This window comes from Oryctolagus cuniculus, chromosome 20, assembly GCF_964237555.1.
Source record: "Oryctolagus cuniculus chromosome 20, mOryCun1.1, whole genome shotgun sequence".
Taxonomy (NCBI): Eukaryota; Metazoa; Chordata; class Mammalia; order Lagomorpha; family Leporidae; genus Oryctolagus; species Oryctolagus cuniculus.
This window is the reverse complement of record NC_091451.1, coordinates 43,111,045-43,127,426: the sequence shown is the minus strand read 5'-3', so window position 1 is coordinate 43,127,426 and position 16,382 is coordinate 43,111,045. Positions and strand designations below refer to the sequence as shown.

Here is a 16,382-nt window from a genome sequence, read left to right as displayed (position 1 = left end):
GCCCGGGGGCTGCTTTGGGGGTGCCAGAGGAAGTGGTGAAGGCTGTGGGCAAGAGCTGCAGACCCCCGGTCCCGGGCCCCAGGTCAGGCCATCCCCGCACCTTCCCAGGTCCTCACTGGTTCTGAGTCTCCCTCCAGCCTGCACTGCCCAGGCTCCAGAGCTCATCTCTGTTTAGCCAGCGTTTAATTGGATAACGCTTAACATCTGAGGCTCGCCTCTGCTGCCCCCACCCCCAGCAAGGCAAGGCCGAGAAGGTCCCCCCCCCCCCCGTTGTCTCTGCACATCCCCGAAGCCGTCCAAAACCCCGGTTCTTTACAGGACAATGTGTTGCCCATTAACTTGGAAGGAAAAAACCCCAATCACTCAAAAAGGAGACTTAAAAAAAAAAAAATTGGCCCCAGGCTGGCATGAAAGGCTCTGGGGTGTGTGGGCCTCTGGGCAAGGCTGAGCACCTACTGTGCACCAGTCCTGGGCAGACCCCAGACCCCTACATCTGGGCGGTGGCCCCCAGCTGGCCTCCACTCCCTCCCTCCTCTTCCCCCTCTGAAAGCCAAAGCCTGGGTCCCTGGGGATATGCAGGCAGCGGGCTCCCTGCAGCCTGCTGGTGGGGCCTGGTGTGAAATGCTCTGTGGCCGCCCGGGGCCAGGATGCTGACACAGACACACGTGGCAAGCGGCTGTGGCCTGGTGTCCGTGGCAGAGGCCAGGAGAGGGTGGGTGCAGATTCAGCGTGTCCCTGCATTGTCACCAGGCGTGTTGCAGGCTTTAGGACAACTATTTCTATGGGGCAACTTTTTTCTTTCCATTGACGCTGTCCCAGGGGATGGTCCCTGTGGGAGCCACCACTCTGCAGAGGGCCTCGGGCGGTCAGGAGCCCTTGGGCCTTCCTGCTGGGAGGGGGCGGGGGTTGGCCTTCAGAGCCCTGGCCTCTGACTGGGCTTGTGCCTCAGTGCACAAAGCAAAGACCGCAGTCACCTGGGAAGGACTTGCAGAGATGTCAGCGGCCTGTTCTGGCTGCCGTGGTCCCCAGGGCCCCTCCCACGGGAGGGAGCCGAGGAGCCTGCCCTGCCCTGCCGTCTCTCTGGCGGGGCCACACGCAGTGTTTACGTCTGGACCCGATCAAGCTGTGCGTGCAGAGGAGTGATCCGCTCACCTCCTTACGCTGCTCTTGGCTCTGGCCCTGCTTAGCAGTAGATGAGACGCAGCCGGGGGGACCCAGCCCCTCCCGGCGGCGGGCCGGGTCCTGTCGGTGTCTTTCTGTGCACCGTGCAGAGCGGGAGCTGCCACCTGCCCGCTTTGCACGTGGGGAGTGAAGGCTCCGAGGGTAAAGGGCAAGGCCAAGGTTGTCGAGCTGGGATTTGTCCTTGCGACCAGCCCTCGTCCCAGGGAGCCGCACTGGCTCTGTCCTCACCTGGTGGAGGACAAGCGAGCTTCCCCCTGCCTCTGCCGCCGGCAGGTCCTGCCCCTCCGCCAGGTTCCTTGGAAGGACCGAGGATGGTGGGGCTGCCGCGTGTGCCTTGTGCCGGCCGCTGTGCGTGCACTCCTGTAAACAGTGTTCATTCATTCATTTTATTTGAAAGGCAGTGGGCCTGGGGTGGGGGGTGGGGTGTTGGGATGGGGACGGGGGAGTGGGGAAGAGAGAAAGAGAGAGAGAGAGAGAGCGATCTCCCCTCTGTTGGTTTACTCCTCAAGTGCCCATAGCCACCGGCTGGGTGGTGCCGAAGCCAGGAGCCAGGAACTCAATTCAGGTTCCCCCATGGCCACGTGGTGGGTGCCTCCCAGGGTGCAGAGTAGCAGGAAGCTGGGTCAGACGCAGCCACTGCAGCCTGGGACGCGAGTGCCTCCCACAGCATCGTTACCACTGCGCTGATGCCCGCCCCGGTGTGTGCACCCGTGAGTCTGGGGTCTGCTGCACCCCACAGAGAGACTGAGGTCTCATGGCTGACATGCCTCCTTGCATTGTTCGCGCCTTCATTCTTTAGCTCAGAGCCGCTTCCCAGCCCCTGGTGTGTGGGAAACCTGCAGACAAGGGAAGAGCCAGGCCTGTGGGTTACCTGCCTGTAGTGCGGGGGTTGTAGAGAGCGAATGGGGTCCCTGGGGAGTGAGGGGAGAGGAGGTGGTGGAGGCGGGATGGGCCCTGGGCTCCTCACCTGGCCCCGGCCTCATCTGGGTGTTTGTCGGCTCAGAGGCTTCCTTGGACTTCAGGACTGGAGACCGTGAGCCCTTGACTGTGGTGTGCGGGGAGGGGAGCGAGGCAGGACGCCCCGTTCCTGGGTGGGGAGGCCCTCCTGGGGGCCTGCTCTTGCCTCCAGCCCTCTGCCCCGATGGCCAGCTCTGCCCGCTTCCTTCGCCGGGTCCCACCCGTGAGTCTGCAGCCAGGTTCCGCCAGCGTATTTTCTGATCACTTGCGATACCTGAAAAATGTCCTGTTCCAGTAGTTTTTGTCCCTTTGTGGTTTCTGTCTCTGGCACTGGGCCGTTCACTTAAGTGTTTTTAGTGCCTGTTTAATTAGTAGTTGGGATAGAGTCATTAAATTCCCCCGAACCGTTAGGAAGCCGCCGTCGGCCGCAACCACAGAATGGCCCGGGACTGGCGTTGTTTTGCCTCTCTGGGTCGGACGCGTTGAACCCAAGAATCCCGGTGAATAGGGAGCGCCCCAGTGCACGCGTGCTCGCGCCCCAGAAGCCCCGGGCCTGGGTGTCTGTTCCGGACCCCAGCCCCAGGCCTCCCGAGGGTCACCCTGGGGAGAGGGGCTTGGACTCTGCTGAAAGGTTGCTTTGCCTCCGAGGAGCCCACACAATCTGGCCGTGTGGCCGTGGGTAGGGGTCCGTGGCTCGTGGCCTCCAACAAGTCCTTGCCCCCCTTTGAGCCTCATAACCCCACCCCTTTTAAAACACACACACACACACACACACACAAATTTCTGAGCAATGTGTGAGGACTGGAGCTAGAAAATAGTGTTATTTGGGGGCAGGTTTTGAACTCCAGCTCATACAAGAGGTCACTGAAGGTGAACTCTTAGTTCCGTGTCCCCACAAACTTTCTTGTGTGCATGCGTGTGTGTTGTAACGTTTAGAAATGAGGTCCTGGGGTTCAGCTGCTGCCTGCGACGCTGACATCCCATATGGGCACCGGTTCGAGTCCCAGCTGCTCTACTTCCAATCCAGCTCCCCTCTAGTGGCCTGGGAAAGCAAGGGAAGATGGCCCAAGTCCTTGGGCCCTGCACCTGTATGGGAGTCCTGGATGAAGTTCCTGGCTTTGGCCTGGCCCAGCTTTGTGGCCATCTGGGGAGTGAACCAGAGGATGGAAGATCTCTCTCTCTCTCTCTCTCTCCCCCCCCTCCTCTGTAATTCTGACTTTCAAATAAAAAAAAAAATCTTTCAAAAAAAAAAAAAAAAAAGAAAAATAAATAAGGCCTTCGTGTTGGTCTCTGAGACAGCCTGGGCCTGGCTGGGGTTCCCAGGGCAGGGTGGGGTGTTCAGAAGACGAATGAAACCACAGGGCTTTGCCACACCCCTCCCCCCTGCCTGCCTGAGCTTTCTGTGATCCAGAGGAGTCAGCCCGCTGTGGGTGGAGCTCTGTGGCCTCAGGGGATGTGTCTCCCCTCCTGATTCCTCAGTCTCCCCATCTGCAGAATGGGCTAATGGCAGCCCACGCTTCCAGGCGTGGTTCTCAGGGTTGCATGAGCTCAGGCCAGGGGCTGAGAACGGTGCCTCGTACCGCGTGTGCTGCAGCAGGTATGACTCATGGGCTCAGGCAGCAGCAGGAAGGGCCTCACCTTCGGCCGTGGTTAGTGTCTGTGCCCGTTTCCAGGCCTTTGCCGCTTGCCTGGCTCGATGGTGTGCCAGCGTCGCAGGTGGCTGCGAATGGTCTTCAGCCACTGTGAGGTTCAGGGTCTCCATAGAACACACAGGATTCCAGCGCGGGGAAGTGGATGTGTTTGGGTTTAATAGAGGGAGTCAGTTGCAGTCATTAGTATATGCCGAAATCACAGGGCAATCTTGTAAAGTTAAATTCAATTTACTTTTCTACTGAAATGGTGCTCGCTGTGTTATTTAGCTAGTCTGGGGTTTCTTGGCATGGGTTAAAGGGACAATAAAGATAAAAGAATACCTGTAAGTAAATGGTAGGGTTTAACAGTGGAATCGGCCGTTTCCCCCTCCTTCAATTATATCCCGGTGTTCGTTCTGTGTTGGTTTTATAACCGGAGCCGTCCAATGGGACGCTGTGGATCAGACCACCCTAGCTGTGAAGGCTTGATGCAATTAATACAGTCTGTCTGGAAAGTGGCCTTATTTCTGGAAGTTTTATGTTAATGATATGGTTTGTGCTTTGCACATCTCATACCAGAACGAGCAGCAAGCCGTAGTTTCGTTCTGGACTGGGTTTGATTAACACCAGAGGATCAATGAGCAGCGGACTGAGATGGACACACTGGCCAGGCCCCGCCCGGGCCCCGCCTCAGTGCTGGGGCAGGGGTGCCCGAGGGGACCCCAGGAGGGCTTTGGAGCCTCCGTGGAGACTCTGGAGGGAGGGAGGGTGAGTACGGGGCTTGCTCTGGGGTGCCCTTGGGGACACTCTCCTGTCCCAGTGTCAGTGGGGGTTGGCGCACGGTGGGGCGGGGCTTTTAGGGGAGGTGCAGAAAACCATAGGCAGCTGTAGCTCTGGGAAGGGGCTGTGGTCCTGCACAGATCACCGGGTGCCCGCTGCGGTGACCGGCTTGGGCTGTGCACCCCAGCTCTGTGGGTTCCCCTCTGCTGTTTGCCCGTGGGTGGGGATCACACCCCAAAGAGGCCGCCATCGCCACCTCCCTCTGTGACTGCAGGAAGTGCCCCAGAGGCCCGTGAGGGTTACATGGTCCCCAGGGCTGGAGCAGGCGGCTTCTCCAGGGTGGTGGAGGTGGCCGAGGTGGCAGCAGAGTGCCCGTCCCCAACATCGACATCTCTGGAAGTCAGATCCCCTCTGGTACAACTGGAAGCCCACAGGACCCGGGCAGGGGCTGTGCCGCCCAGCCGGGGCACCTACCCGCATGACTGTCCTCAGATAAGAGGGGTCCGGGGCGCGGGCGCCGCCGCAGCCCCGCCAGGGTCCGTGTCCCTCTGCGAGTCGGCCCTTCAGACCTTTGAAGGCAGAGCTAAATCAAAGAATTCTGTTCAAATCCGTACAAGATGTTGCTGTTCTCTGCTCTGACAGGAGAGGCAGTTGGAAGTGCAGTTCCTTCCTTCCTTTCTTCTTCGTCTTCTTCTTCTTCTTCTTTTTTTTTATAGCTGTCTTAAAAAGGAGGTTGGCTGTTTAGCACAGCTGGTGCTCATTACATTGTGCACTGGCAATAAAATAGCATGTGTAATTAATTTTTAATGCAGCGCTGGGTGCAGAGCTTTCAAGCAGTTAGTGGATGTGAAGAAGCAGCGCCGGCCACCGGCAGCAGAGACCTCAGCCCAAGGCGGCCGCCTGCTCTTTCGGGCCGGTGGCAGGGAAGGTCTGGTGCCCTGCTCTGCGTGGACACCAGGGGTCCGGCCAGAGCCCACCTTGGGGGCGGCCTGAGGCCCGAGTTCATCCTTGATTATCCAGGAAGGGGGGGTGGACCTGAGAGATTATTCCCTCTGACTGCTTCATGATATGGGTGGAGAGACTGAGGCAGAGGTGGGGAGAGTGGCCACAGGATGTGAGCCCGGAGCTGGGTGCTCGGTCCCTGTCTGCCAGGCCACAGTGCCCTTCTTGAGTTCCTATGGAAACCAGAAAAGGATGCCTGTCACCCAGGAGAAGCCGCTTAAAAATTCTGCAGCAAACACACAGTTTGACTCGGCGGCAGGTTTGGCTTTGAGGGGCCACCTGGACCCTCGGTTTTGCCACCTGCGGTGGGATTGACCCTTTATGCATGCCCTTCTGGGCTGTGCCTCGTGACCGGGCGCCTCATCTCCCCAGAGCTCCGAGGTCTGGCTTTGTGTGTGAGCTTAGCTGTCACCGTGGACGTGTCTCAGCAGAATGGCTGCAGGCTCTGTGGGAAGCTTCGGGGACAGGCCTCCCTGGGCCCCCTTCCCAAAGTGAGGGACGCATGTGAACCCGGGACCCAGGCTGGCCGGTTGCTCTGTGCCTCTGTTTCTTTACCTGTAAAATGGGTCCCCCACGTCCCTGTGAAAACGCCGGCACACTGCGGTACCATGGCCCTGGGGGCCCGTGTCCCCGTGATCACTCGTCTGCCGCTGTCCCTGAACATCTCTTAGTGTGGGGACAGGGGAGGGAGGGCCACTGTCACCCACATCCCCAGGGCTTGCTGCCGTCCAGCGGGCCCACTGTGCACAGCACTGAACTGAGCACTCCATCCTTATAATGCCCCTAAGAAGAGGCAGCCCTCCGCCCTTCTGCTCAGGACTCTCTGGCCCAGGGAGACCAGACCACACACTTGGGGCCGTACAGCTGAGGTTCGGACTCGGGTCTGGCTGGTCTCAAAGTGTGGGGTTCACCCTCCCCTCTGGCTTCCTGCCGGTGTGGGCCTCGGAGGTGGAGCTTGCCGGTGGAAACCAGAGCAAGCTGCCGTCTCCCTGGGTCATCCCTCAGTCCCTGTGCAGGGTGACACTGGGGAGCTCGGCCGGGCTCTAGAAGGTGGCACGGTGGGCGGGGCACCCCCAGAAAGCCCTCTCGCACTGGGTTTTCGGGAGCTGGTAGGGCTCCAGGGGTCTGCTGGGTGGGGATGGCTTCTTCCTGTCCAGCACGGTCTCCAACAGGTGTGGATGTGGGCCTCCCCCAGGACCCGCCTGCAGCGCTGGCTGGACTCGGGCCGTCACTGACCCTCAGGCCACCAGAGGGAAGCACTGATGTGGAAGAGGACTGGAGCCTGGACAAGATTTTCCCATCAAATCCCCCTCAGGCTGGGTTTCTGGGCCTGCCTGGGTGGGGGTCAGGGACGTATCACCTGACCCCCGACGCCAGCCTTCACAGGCCAGCTCCTGTGCCCAGCTGCAGGGCTGGGGGCGGGCCCGGCCCCCTGGGGCACAGCGCTGACCCAGCTCAGGGTCTGTCCACAGGGTCCAGAGGGCAGAGGACTGAGTGTGGGCTCCCGTGGAGTCGTTTTCTCTTCCTTTTAGGAGCGTGGGGGGTCCTTTCTTGTGTCTTTGGTTGGGGGGGGGTGAAATGCCCTTGACGTCAGTCCCCAGGGCCCGCCCAGGATGCAGGGTTGTGTGTTGTGCATAGCTCACAGCCAGAGCAAAATCGTGGAAGCCGTGAAATACGGTTTATCCGAACGCAGCCCAGGCTCACGAGTTCAGTCCCAGGAGCAGCCAGAAGAAGCCGCTGGCGGGAGGGGTCCCTGTGTGGGGGGTTTCTTGGCTACACGTCAGCGCTTGGACACCCGTGGCCTGCCCGTTCCTAAAGCCCCTCCTTGGGCTTTGTTTCATGAAGACCGAGAGGCAGGCTTGGCCTGCGCCCTTGCCGTGTGGTCAGTGGTGGTGGAAGCAGCAAACGTGACTGGCTTCCCCGTGGGGTCCCTCGGCAGTGGGACCGCGGGTCAGGTGCAGCCGGCCCCGCTGTGCGTCAGGCTCCCTGCAGGAGTCTCCCCAGCCTGCATTTGGGACTCTGCGCCCCTCCTCTGCAGGGGTGGCGTCTCCCATGGTTCACGGGCAGGGGGTGACGTGACTTGCTTGAAATTGCTCATCTGGCAGACATGGTGGTGGGATTTGAACCCAGGTCTCCTTGAGTCTGGGGCCTGCCCCTCCTTGCTTCCTGGTTCCCAGGCTGCCCCTGTCCTGCAGGCTGGCCGGAGCCCATGTGTTATGATTGCCACGGAGAGGGTCGGAGGTTAACGCCGAAGCAGAGTCGCCCCTGCCGGAACCTGCCGGAACCTGCCGGAACCTGCCGGAACGGGGGCAGTTGGCATTTTGTCTTCGATTGTTCTTTTGTTCCTGAAGGCGAGCCCCGCCGGTGCTCGGGTCTGCTCTTGGCATTGTCTTAGGCGGCGTTCTTTGCTTCCGGTTCCACTGTGCTTTGTTGACAGGTTAGCCCTGTGTCCTGGGGTGGTCACAGGCCACTGAGCAAGGCCCATTTGCCTGCGTTGGTCCGAAGCTAAGACTGTGAGAAGCTTCTGAGCTGTGGCGACACAGACACACACGCACACACATGCACACACACGCACACACACGCACACACACGTGCGCACACGCACACACACGCACACACACGCACACGCACACGCACACGGATGGCCTGTTCTAGGCAGATTTAGGCCTGCGCCTCAGTGGCATTTGTGTGGTTGTGCAGCCGTCGCCATGAAACTTGGTCATCCTAAAGTGAACCCTATGCTAGTCCAACACTGACTCCCCCTCCCTCTGCCCCAGCCCTGGTCTCTGCTCGCCGTCTCTCTGAACCCGCCGGCACGCGTAAGGCAGGTGCCTGGCCTTCCGTGTCTGCCTCATGTCCCCAAGCACGATGTCACCTCGGCTCATCCGCAGGTGTCAATCCCCTTCCTTTCCAAGGCTGGGTAGTATTCCGTGGTGTGTGGATGAGCACCTGGCTGCTCCCCCTCTGGGCCGTGGGGAATCACGCAGCTGGGGCCGCGAGTGGACGCACCCAGGCGTGGGACGGCAGGTCAGCCATCGTCCTGTGTCCAGGGTTTGAGGAGCTGCTCGGCTGTTTCCCACTGCGACTGTGTTGTCCGTTCCCACCAGCCGGGCAGTGCTGGGGGTGGGCCCGGCCCCCTGGGGCACAGCGCTGACCCAGCTCAGGGTCTGTCCACAGGGTCAAGGGGCAGAGGACCGAGTGTGGGCTCCCGTGGAGTTGGTTTCTCTCCCTTTTCGGAGTGTAAGGGGGTCCTTTCTTGTGTCTTTGGTGGGCGGGGGGGAAATGCTTCCAAGGTTCCAGGTGCTCGCGTCCGCACCTGATGGGATAGGAAGTCGCGTCTCAGGGACAGGCCCGGGCCTGCGTGGGCGGGAGCCAGCTGCCCCTGCCCCCGGCTTGCAGCCTGAAGCCCCTTTGCTGGGCTGCCCCCTCCTGGATGTCCTGCGGTTCTCCTGCGCCGGTCCCCCAGGACGTGAGCTGTCTGTCAGCTGAGCACTTCGCTGGCTTGGGGCTGGGGACAGTTGCACAGTGGACAGGCGCGCTGCAGCTGTCTGCTGTGTCCACAAGGCTCCGACTTGCGGGTGACTGCAGGAAGAGCCCCGCGTTTGGCGGGGTCGGGGTGGGGCTCCCTGGGTGTCCTGGGCAAGCCCTGGCTCTCCCTGTGGTGTGGGCCATGCTGGCCTGGTCTCCTTTGCTGCACAGGGAGGGGCCTGGTTGGGGGGGACCCTGGGCGAGGGGCTTGTGCTGCGAGGCTGTGGCGAGGGTGTCGCCTGGGGGCTGTGATTTCCCCGTGGCTCTGGGAACCCCTGTGGCAGGTGACTGGGAACTGGGCGACCTGAAGCCGCTGACATCACGCACTCGTGCTCACCTGGGTGATCCTGGATCCTTAATCCTCAGTCGAGCCTGCAGGGACCATTTCCAGATGAGGCCGTGTTCTCCGTTCCAGGGGTTTGGTTGTGGACCGAGCACACCGGGGGCCCCGTTCAGGCCTTCCTGCCCCTGCCGGGGTCGTGGGCCCCTGGAACCCAGGCTTGGTGCCCTCCGTGAGCTCCCACACTGGGGCAGATCCGAGCTGCGTGTGTCTCAGTGTGTCCCCCGTGGGACCGGAGCTGGTCCCGGATGCGGTGGCCATGTTCCTTCTCCCTTGGAAACGTGCTGCTCTCCCAAGACTGGGCACCCCTGGCGGGCGGGCAGGCGAGCCGTGGTGGCTGTAGGAGGCCCGCGTGGTCACTTCTGGTGCCCCCCGCCCTGCCCACCAGCCTAGTCAGGATGCAGCTATTAACAGGAGGGAGTGCCTCACGGAAAGTCCGCAGTGATCATTTTGAGGGAAAATTAACAGAGTTGAATAGGAGCTAAAAATAGCTGGACACAGATTCGCCTAAAATCTACTTTTTTTTTTAAGAAAACATAATTATTTTTGTAAACTGGCTCTGAGAAGCCAGGAGTATTTTCAGTCTGCATCTTCTAAGACACTGTGCATCTTTTCAGGAAGAGCAGTTTGGAGCTGCAGCGTGGTGATGTCACACGCCGGGCCACACCGCCCAGCAGGGACCTGTGGGAGTGGGGTGGGGGCAGGAGGCAGGGTCAGAGGTTAAGGAGCCTGGTCCTCAGCCCCAGTTGAATTGGCTGTGAGGACTGTCCGGCAGTAACCTGACCGTGGCCTGACTGTGGCTTCCCTGCGCACCTGTGGGCTGAGGTGTCCTGGCTGTCCCTGGACAGTAGCTGGTGGTCCTGGGCTCGGGCGAGGCCGACCTGCCCAGCTGCCCTGGGATCTCCAGGTCTGAGCCGACCTGCGGGAAGTGGCCGCGGCGGGAGGGAGCACATTCCTGGCTTTCTCACTGCAGCCAAACGTTGCCTCATGTGATTTTCTCCCGGCTTTTCCCATTGCCTCTGCCAGGGTCCTTGGGCCTGGCACAGACCCTGTAATAAAAAGCCCTGTGTGTGTTTGCATGTGTGCACGTGTGTGAGTGTATGTGTGCACGTGTGTGTACATGTGTGAGTGTGCACAGGGGTTTGTGCACCCATGTGGGTATACACATGAGTGTGTGTGCACGTGTGTGAGTGCATGTGTGAGTGTGTGCACACAGGGGTTTGTGCACCCACATGGGTATATACATGAGTGTGTGTACATGTGAGTGTGTGCACAGGGGTTTGTGCACCCACATGGGTATACTCATGAGTGTGAGTTTGTGTGTATGTGTGTGAGTGTATGCATGTGTTTGTATGCACATGTGTGTATACATGTGTGAGTGTGCACACAGGGGTTTGTGCACCTAAATGGGTATACACATGAGTGTGTGTGTATGTGTGTATGTATGTGTGAGTGTGTGCACACAGGGGTTTGTGCACCCACATGGGTATACACATCAGCGTGTGTGGGTGGGGGGAGCTCTCAGCACAGGACAGGCCCTGCCCCCTGCCTGCTGCTCCCCGTGCCTCCTGCACGTGTGAGTCCTCCTGGATTGGACTGTGTGCCTGTCGCCTTCCAGCACCAGGGTCTGCTGAGGTCCCTGGAGATGAGAACCTTCCTCAAGATCTGGGGGGGGCTGAGCCCCCGCGCCCCCCTCCCCACAGCCCACAGCCCTGGAAACCGCGGGAGTGTGTGCAGGGAGGCCGAGGGCTTCGGAGCTGGGTTCCCATTGCGCCTGACGTTCCTGGGGCAGGCGGCCTCGCCTCTGGGCAGCCCCACCCCACCCACTCAGCTGTCGAATCAGGTGGTTGGTGGTGGCGGGGCACACGCAGGGTGTCTGTGGTGGGCTTTGGGCGCAGGACCCTCAGGTGAGGAAGCCGAGCAGTCTGACCCCGGAGCCCTTCCCCGCTCCGTCCTGGGGTGAAACACCTCTCCCTGCTGACAGGAGGCACCTTGCGCAGCAGCTGGGCGTGCAGCGTGGTGAACAGTAGCACTTATTACTATTGTATTTTATTGTTGTTATAACTGTAATTATTATCATCACAGTCATTATCCTCGCTGTGCCCCGGGCGGAGGCGCGAGTGCCAGCGTCCCTGTGGTCTGCTCCTCCATTGCCGTAACCCCTCCTCCGTCAGCCCCCAACCCCGTGCCTGATTAGGGTCGAGGGCCACGTGTGTTCTTCTGCTGGAATTCGTACCTTCGGTCTCTCAGCTGCCTGGCTCTCCGTCCCCCATTCTGGGTTTGTGTGTGTTTGAGGTCTCGGAGAGTCTCTGCTCTGATTGAGATAATGAACTCAGTATTTCCAGAGCCACAGAGTCAAGTGCAAAGTGATGGCTTTCATTTGCTGTTCTCCCTCTTAGCATACGTCTCTCTACGCCGGGATTGGCTGGAAGCAAACAGCTAATAACCTATGGACTTATGGAGCCAACGCCAGCCGGCTGCCTGAGCTGCTTCTACCTGGAATCAGTGTTCTGTCTCTTTAAGTGGAGACTCCAGCTCGCCTTGGTATTTTACAGTGCCTGGTTCCATTTACGCTGGAGCCAGACTTACTATGTGAGAGCCGTCCGCATGCTGGAATTAGTCTTAAGCTTGCTTCTGTGGCGTTGCCAAATTCCATGTTTGTGTTTTATTTAGAATTCTTTTCACGGCCAGCCGGTTCTATGCCGGCACACATAGGCACCGCTGCACCCCGCGGAGAAAATAAGCAAGCTTGCGTTTTCTTTGGCAGGGCCGTGGCCACAATAGACTGCGGTCTCGGAGACAATTTTTAAAAGCTATTTTAACCCATAACAGATGCATAAAGTCGGCGCAGGCATGCCAGTTTTCTTAGTTTTAATTAAAAAATAATTACAGTCTAATGGGATGTTAGTGACACATTTGGATGAATGGTGGGTGACATTATCTGTGACTTATAAATTAGTGCCTCTCCCCTGGCCAGGCGGGGGGGGGGGGACCGTTGGGAAGGGAAAATTGGGGTATCTGTTATTCATTGCAGGGTGGGGCTTTAGGGGTGGGAAGGGCCCTCCCGGGCATCGTGGGGACCCAGGGAGATCTCGGTGCAGGGTTGGCAGTGCTCAGAGGGACCTGTGGCTGCCCAGGTGACCGGTATCTCGGAGCGGCCTCTGCTGCCACAGTGCAACCCGTGGGAAGCTCACCTGTGAAGTTCTTCAGGTGAGGGGTGCAGGTGCCTGGGTGTCCCTGGCTCGAGCCAGCTCTTGCTACCGGGCCCTCAAGTGTCACTTCACCCCGTCACGTGGCGTCCCTGAGCTGGAAGGACCCAGCATGGGCACCTGCTGGGGGCCACGTAAGTTAGAAGGGAGGGGCCGGGTGCCCATGCCTGCAGGAAGTCTTCTCCCCAGACGCCCAGCCTGAGTTCAAGTTTATGTAAAACTGCACTCCTAGGGGTGAGGAGAGGAGGCGGGGATTCTGCAGAGGTTCGGGAAGAGGCAGCGGCAGGGACCAGGCGTGCCCGCTGCGCCGGGGGGCTGAGTGGCACGGCTTTCCTGACAGCTGCCGTTCTGGTTGGGGGATCGGAGGACAAGGAGGCGTGGGGTCCTTAGCCTCAGCCTGCTGGTCCTGTGCCCTTCCAGCCAGCTCTGCTGGGAGCAGGGACGTTGAGGGTCTGGAGACTTAGGCTCTCTCTCCAGCAGGCCCTGGCGGCTGTGTCTCCTGGCCGCCTCTGGAATCAGGAGAACGGTGCTGTCCCAGCTGTGTCCTTGGGCCCAGCCACGCCGGGCAGCCCCTTGGGGACCACGCCAGGGCCCCGAGCTTTGTTGCCAACTGCCCTTCGGGGACGAGGCCTCAGCAGTGCCCTGCAGGCGCTGCGCCTTGCCCGGGGCACCGTGCTGAGCCGGGGCTCTCCGTGGGTCTGGGAGACCTTTGTCCCACTCTGGGCCAAGCTTGCTGTGGTCCCAGCGAGGCGAGTGTTTCTTAGACAATGTTTCCCCGAGCCCAGATTCCTCAGAAGTGGAAATTAAGTTCTTCTATTAAAAACATGACTCATCCCCGGCCAGAGGAGAGCTGTTCTGGCATTCCTGGAATTTTTGGAAGGGAGACCTCGCGATCATGTTAATTCTTGCAATTATACCTCGGCACTGGCTAATCCGCTGGGCACCAGGGATTGCGGTCCTCTGCCATCTGATGGCGGTCGGGGCTGTGGGCGGCACAGAGGGGCAGGCATGGGGCTTCCTGCCCTGCCCTGCCCTGCCCCTCTCCGCGGGCGGCTGAGCCTCCCGTTCCGGGGCTCCTCAATCGGGGTCCCAGGGAATAGCTCCTGCAGATGTGGCTGGAAGGTTCCTGTTTGTGAGCTCAGGTGAATTCTGGGCAGGTACCAGGATCCTGGCACTGGGTCTGGTCCCCTGGCCCTGGTGGGCGTCCTGCTCAGCCGAGGGTGGAGGCAGCCTTGTTTGTCCTTCTGACCAGGTTTGCCCATTGGGCGCCTTAGGGCCTCTTGGAAGCTCCAATGACCGAGATGGGGACCGGTGCAGGAAGTGTCTCTGAGGCTAGCATTGTGCTTTGGAGAAAAGCAGCCAGGCAGGGTGTGGAGGTGGGGACATACAATACCCCCAGATGGGCTGCCCTGGCCGTCTGCCTCTGTCCCCTCGGGCCTGGTTCACAGACGGGTGGGCCTTCGCTGCTCCTGGGGCGGGGAGTGTTCTCTGGACGTCTCCACTGATCCCGGGCCTCAGGGGTCACCTCTGCCTTCCACGCCCTTCTCCCAGTGACACCTGTCACAGGGCCTGTGAAGTTGTTGTAGACCAGGCTGGGGGGCTAGTCTGGGTCTCCCTTGTTCCTGGCTGTGGTTTGGCTCCCAGGAGGCTGTTGAGCCCAGACAGAACGAGGAGAACCGAGCGGAGGTGGCAGGGCAGGTGCATCTGGGGGCCTTGGTCTCTTGCAAGGTGCAGGGACGACTGTACACTTGAGAAGTGTCGCCTTGCGCAGCAGTCAGGCCCTCTGGGACTCTGTCTCACCGCGCTGGGCGCGCCATTTGAGTTTTGGGGGTCACTGGAAATTGGGGGAGGGGTGTCTGTTCTGCTTTTGCCTACTTGGGCTGCTCGCTCTGACCCACCCACTACTCAGGTGAGTCCTTGGGCCGGCGGCACCTCTTAGAAAGGTGCAGGGTGACGGGGTGGGGTGAAGGGAAGGCGGCGGGCAGGGCCGAGTGGGCTTGGTGTCTGGAACCTGACACAGGTGTGGTTTGGAGCTGAGGCTTCTCATTGAGGATGCCTGGGCGGGTGTGGGTCAGGGCAGGGGTTCAAGCACGCTTCCTCGCGTGGAGTCGAAGTTTGCTCTTTATGAGTAAAGGAGAAAGTTCGTGTAGATGAGGAGCTCCGGCTGGAGGAGCAGTTTGTCTGCTCGTTAAATTTCCCATAAAATGAGCAGAGGCTCTGGGGGGGAGGAGCCTGGCGTGGGAGGAGCCTGGCGTGGGAAGTGGGCTGGCAGGTCAGAGCGTGCGTTGGTGCGTTTGTGTGAAAGAGGTTGGGTGCAGCCCTGGGAGACAAGGACGAGGCACTCAAGTGGCCACAGGAGACGTGTGTGTGCATGTATGTGGACACGTGGGAATGCACGTGTGGGCATGTGCTTGTGCATGCACACGTGTGTGCGTGCTTTGAGTACACGTGAGGGAGCATGAGCGTGTCCACGTGTGCACACCTGCATGCCTTCATGTGCGTGTGCATGTATGCGTGTGCATGCGTGCATCTGTGTGTGCGTGTGTGAAATGTGCCTTCTACCTTCTGCCCGAGGACTGTGCTCTGTGATGCCCTGAGGAGGAGGAGCCGCAGGACCAGGAGGGAGTGCGGGCAGAAGCAGCCCCTGAGTGTGTGACTGGCCCCGCTGTAGGCGCACAGGGCTGGGGAGGGTGCTCACCCCTCTGCCGCCCTCCCGGTGCCTTCTGATGCAGGGTAGGGCAGGGAGCCCAGCGTGGAGTGAGCAGGCCTGCGCCTGCCCTGCCTGCCCCCTCCGCCCTGGGTGCCTGTGGCTCTCCGCTGCCATCTTCCAGCCTCAGTTCCCTCCCTCCCTGAGAGGAGGGCACCGTGGTTCGGGGTCATGGGCGTGCGTATGGCTGTGGCTGCAGGGCTGGCACGAGGCAGCCTCAGCAGTGCCCACGGTCCGGTGGTTGTCGTTGTCACTGTGTGGAGAGCGCTCCCATGGGAGGTGCCTGTGGGACCCCATGTGCATGGCTGAGCTGAGGGCTGGCGGGAGTTGGGCCCCTGCCCTGGGGTCCATGGCACGGAGTAGGCATGGAGGCCCTGTGACACCAGTGTGGGCTCCTTGCTCATCTGCATCCCACGGTGGGGACATCCTGTCCCCCAGCGGGAGCCCTTCCCTCCGTCTCTCCCTTCCAGCTGTGGGGAGCCCCTGTCAGCTTCCGGACTGCGCCGGCCACGTCTGTGTGTGTGTGGCCCTCACACCCAGGCGGGGGCCATCCTCGCCGAGGACCCGAGCCTCAGGAACTCAGCTTCTCCGTTCTTGGGTGTGAGAGTTGGGCTCCTTGGGGAGGCTGCTGCAGGCCTGGGACAGAGGCTGGAGCTGGGGTGGTGGCCGGCAGGGCAGGGAGAGCTGTGCTCTGTGCCGTCTCTGGAGAAAAGCTTCCTGGTAAGCACCTGTGGGTGGGGTGGGCGGGGAAGTCTGACTGTGCTGGTGCCCAGCGACTGGGGGCATCGAGGTGCCTCTTCCTCCTCTGCTCCCCCGTTCCCACCATCCTCTTGCACCAACTCTGCCAGGTTTCGTTTTCCTAAAATCCTTTTTCTGTCTGCTTCCGTTTCTTCTGGAAGGGATAGGATGCTGCTGTCCAGAGATGCACTGTGGTCAGGGGTGTGCGCCTCCATTGCTCCCTGCTGTGCCGCGGCAGACATCACTTGTCAATCACAGCACCTCTTTTCCCTGGGCCTGCGCGGCTCTAGCCGATAGGCCAGCAGCCA

The 16,382-nt window shown here is 60.5% G+C and overlaps 1 protein-coding gene across 4 annotated transcripts in view; it reads left to right on the top strand.

Moving 5' to 3' along the window:
* Nucleotides 1–16,382, top strand: part of BCL11B (BCL11 transcription factor B) — an 86,514-nt gene that overhangs the window by 37,285 nt on the left and 32,847 nt on the right. The window lies entirely within an intron of this gene.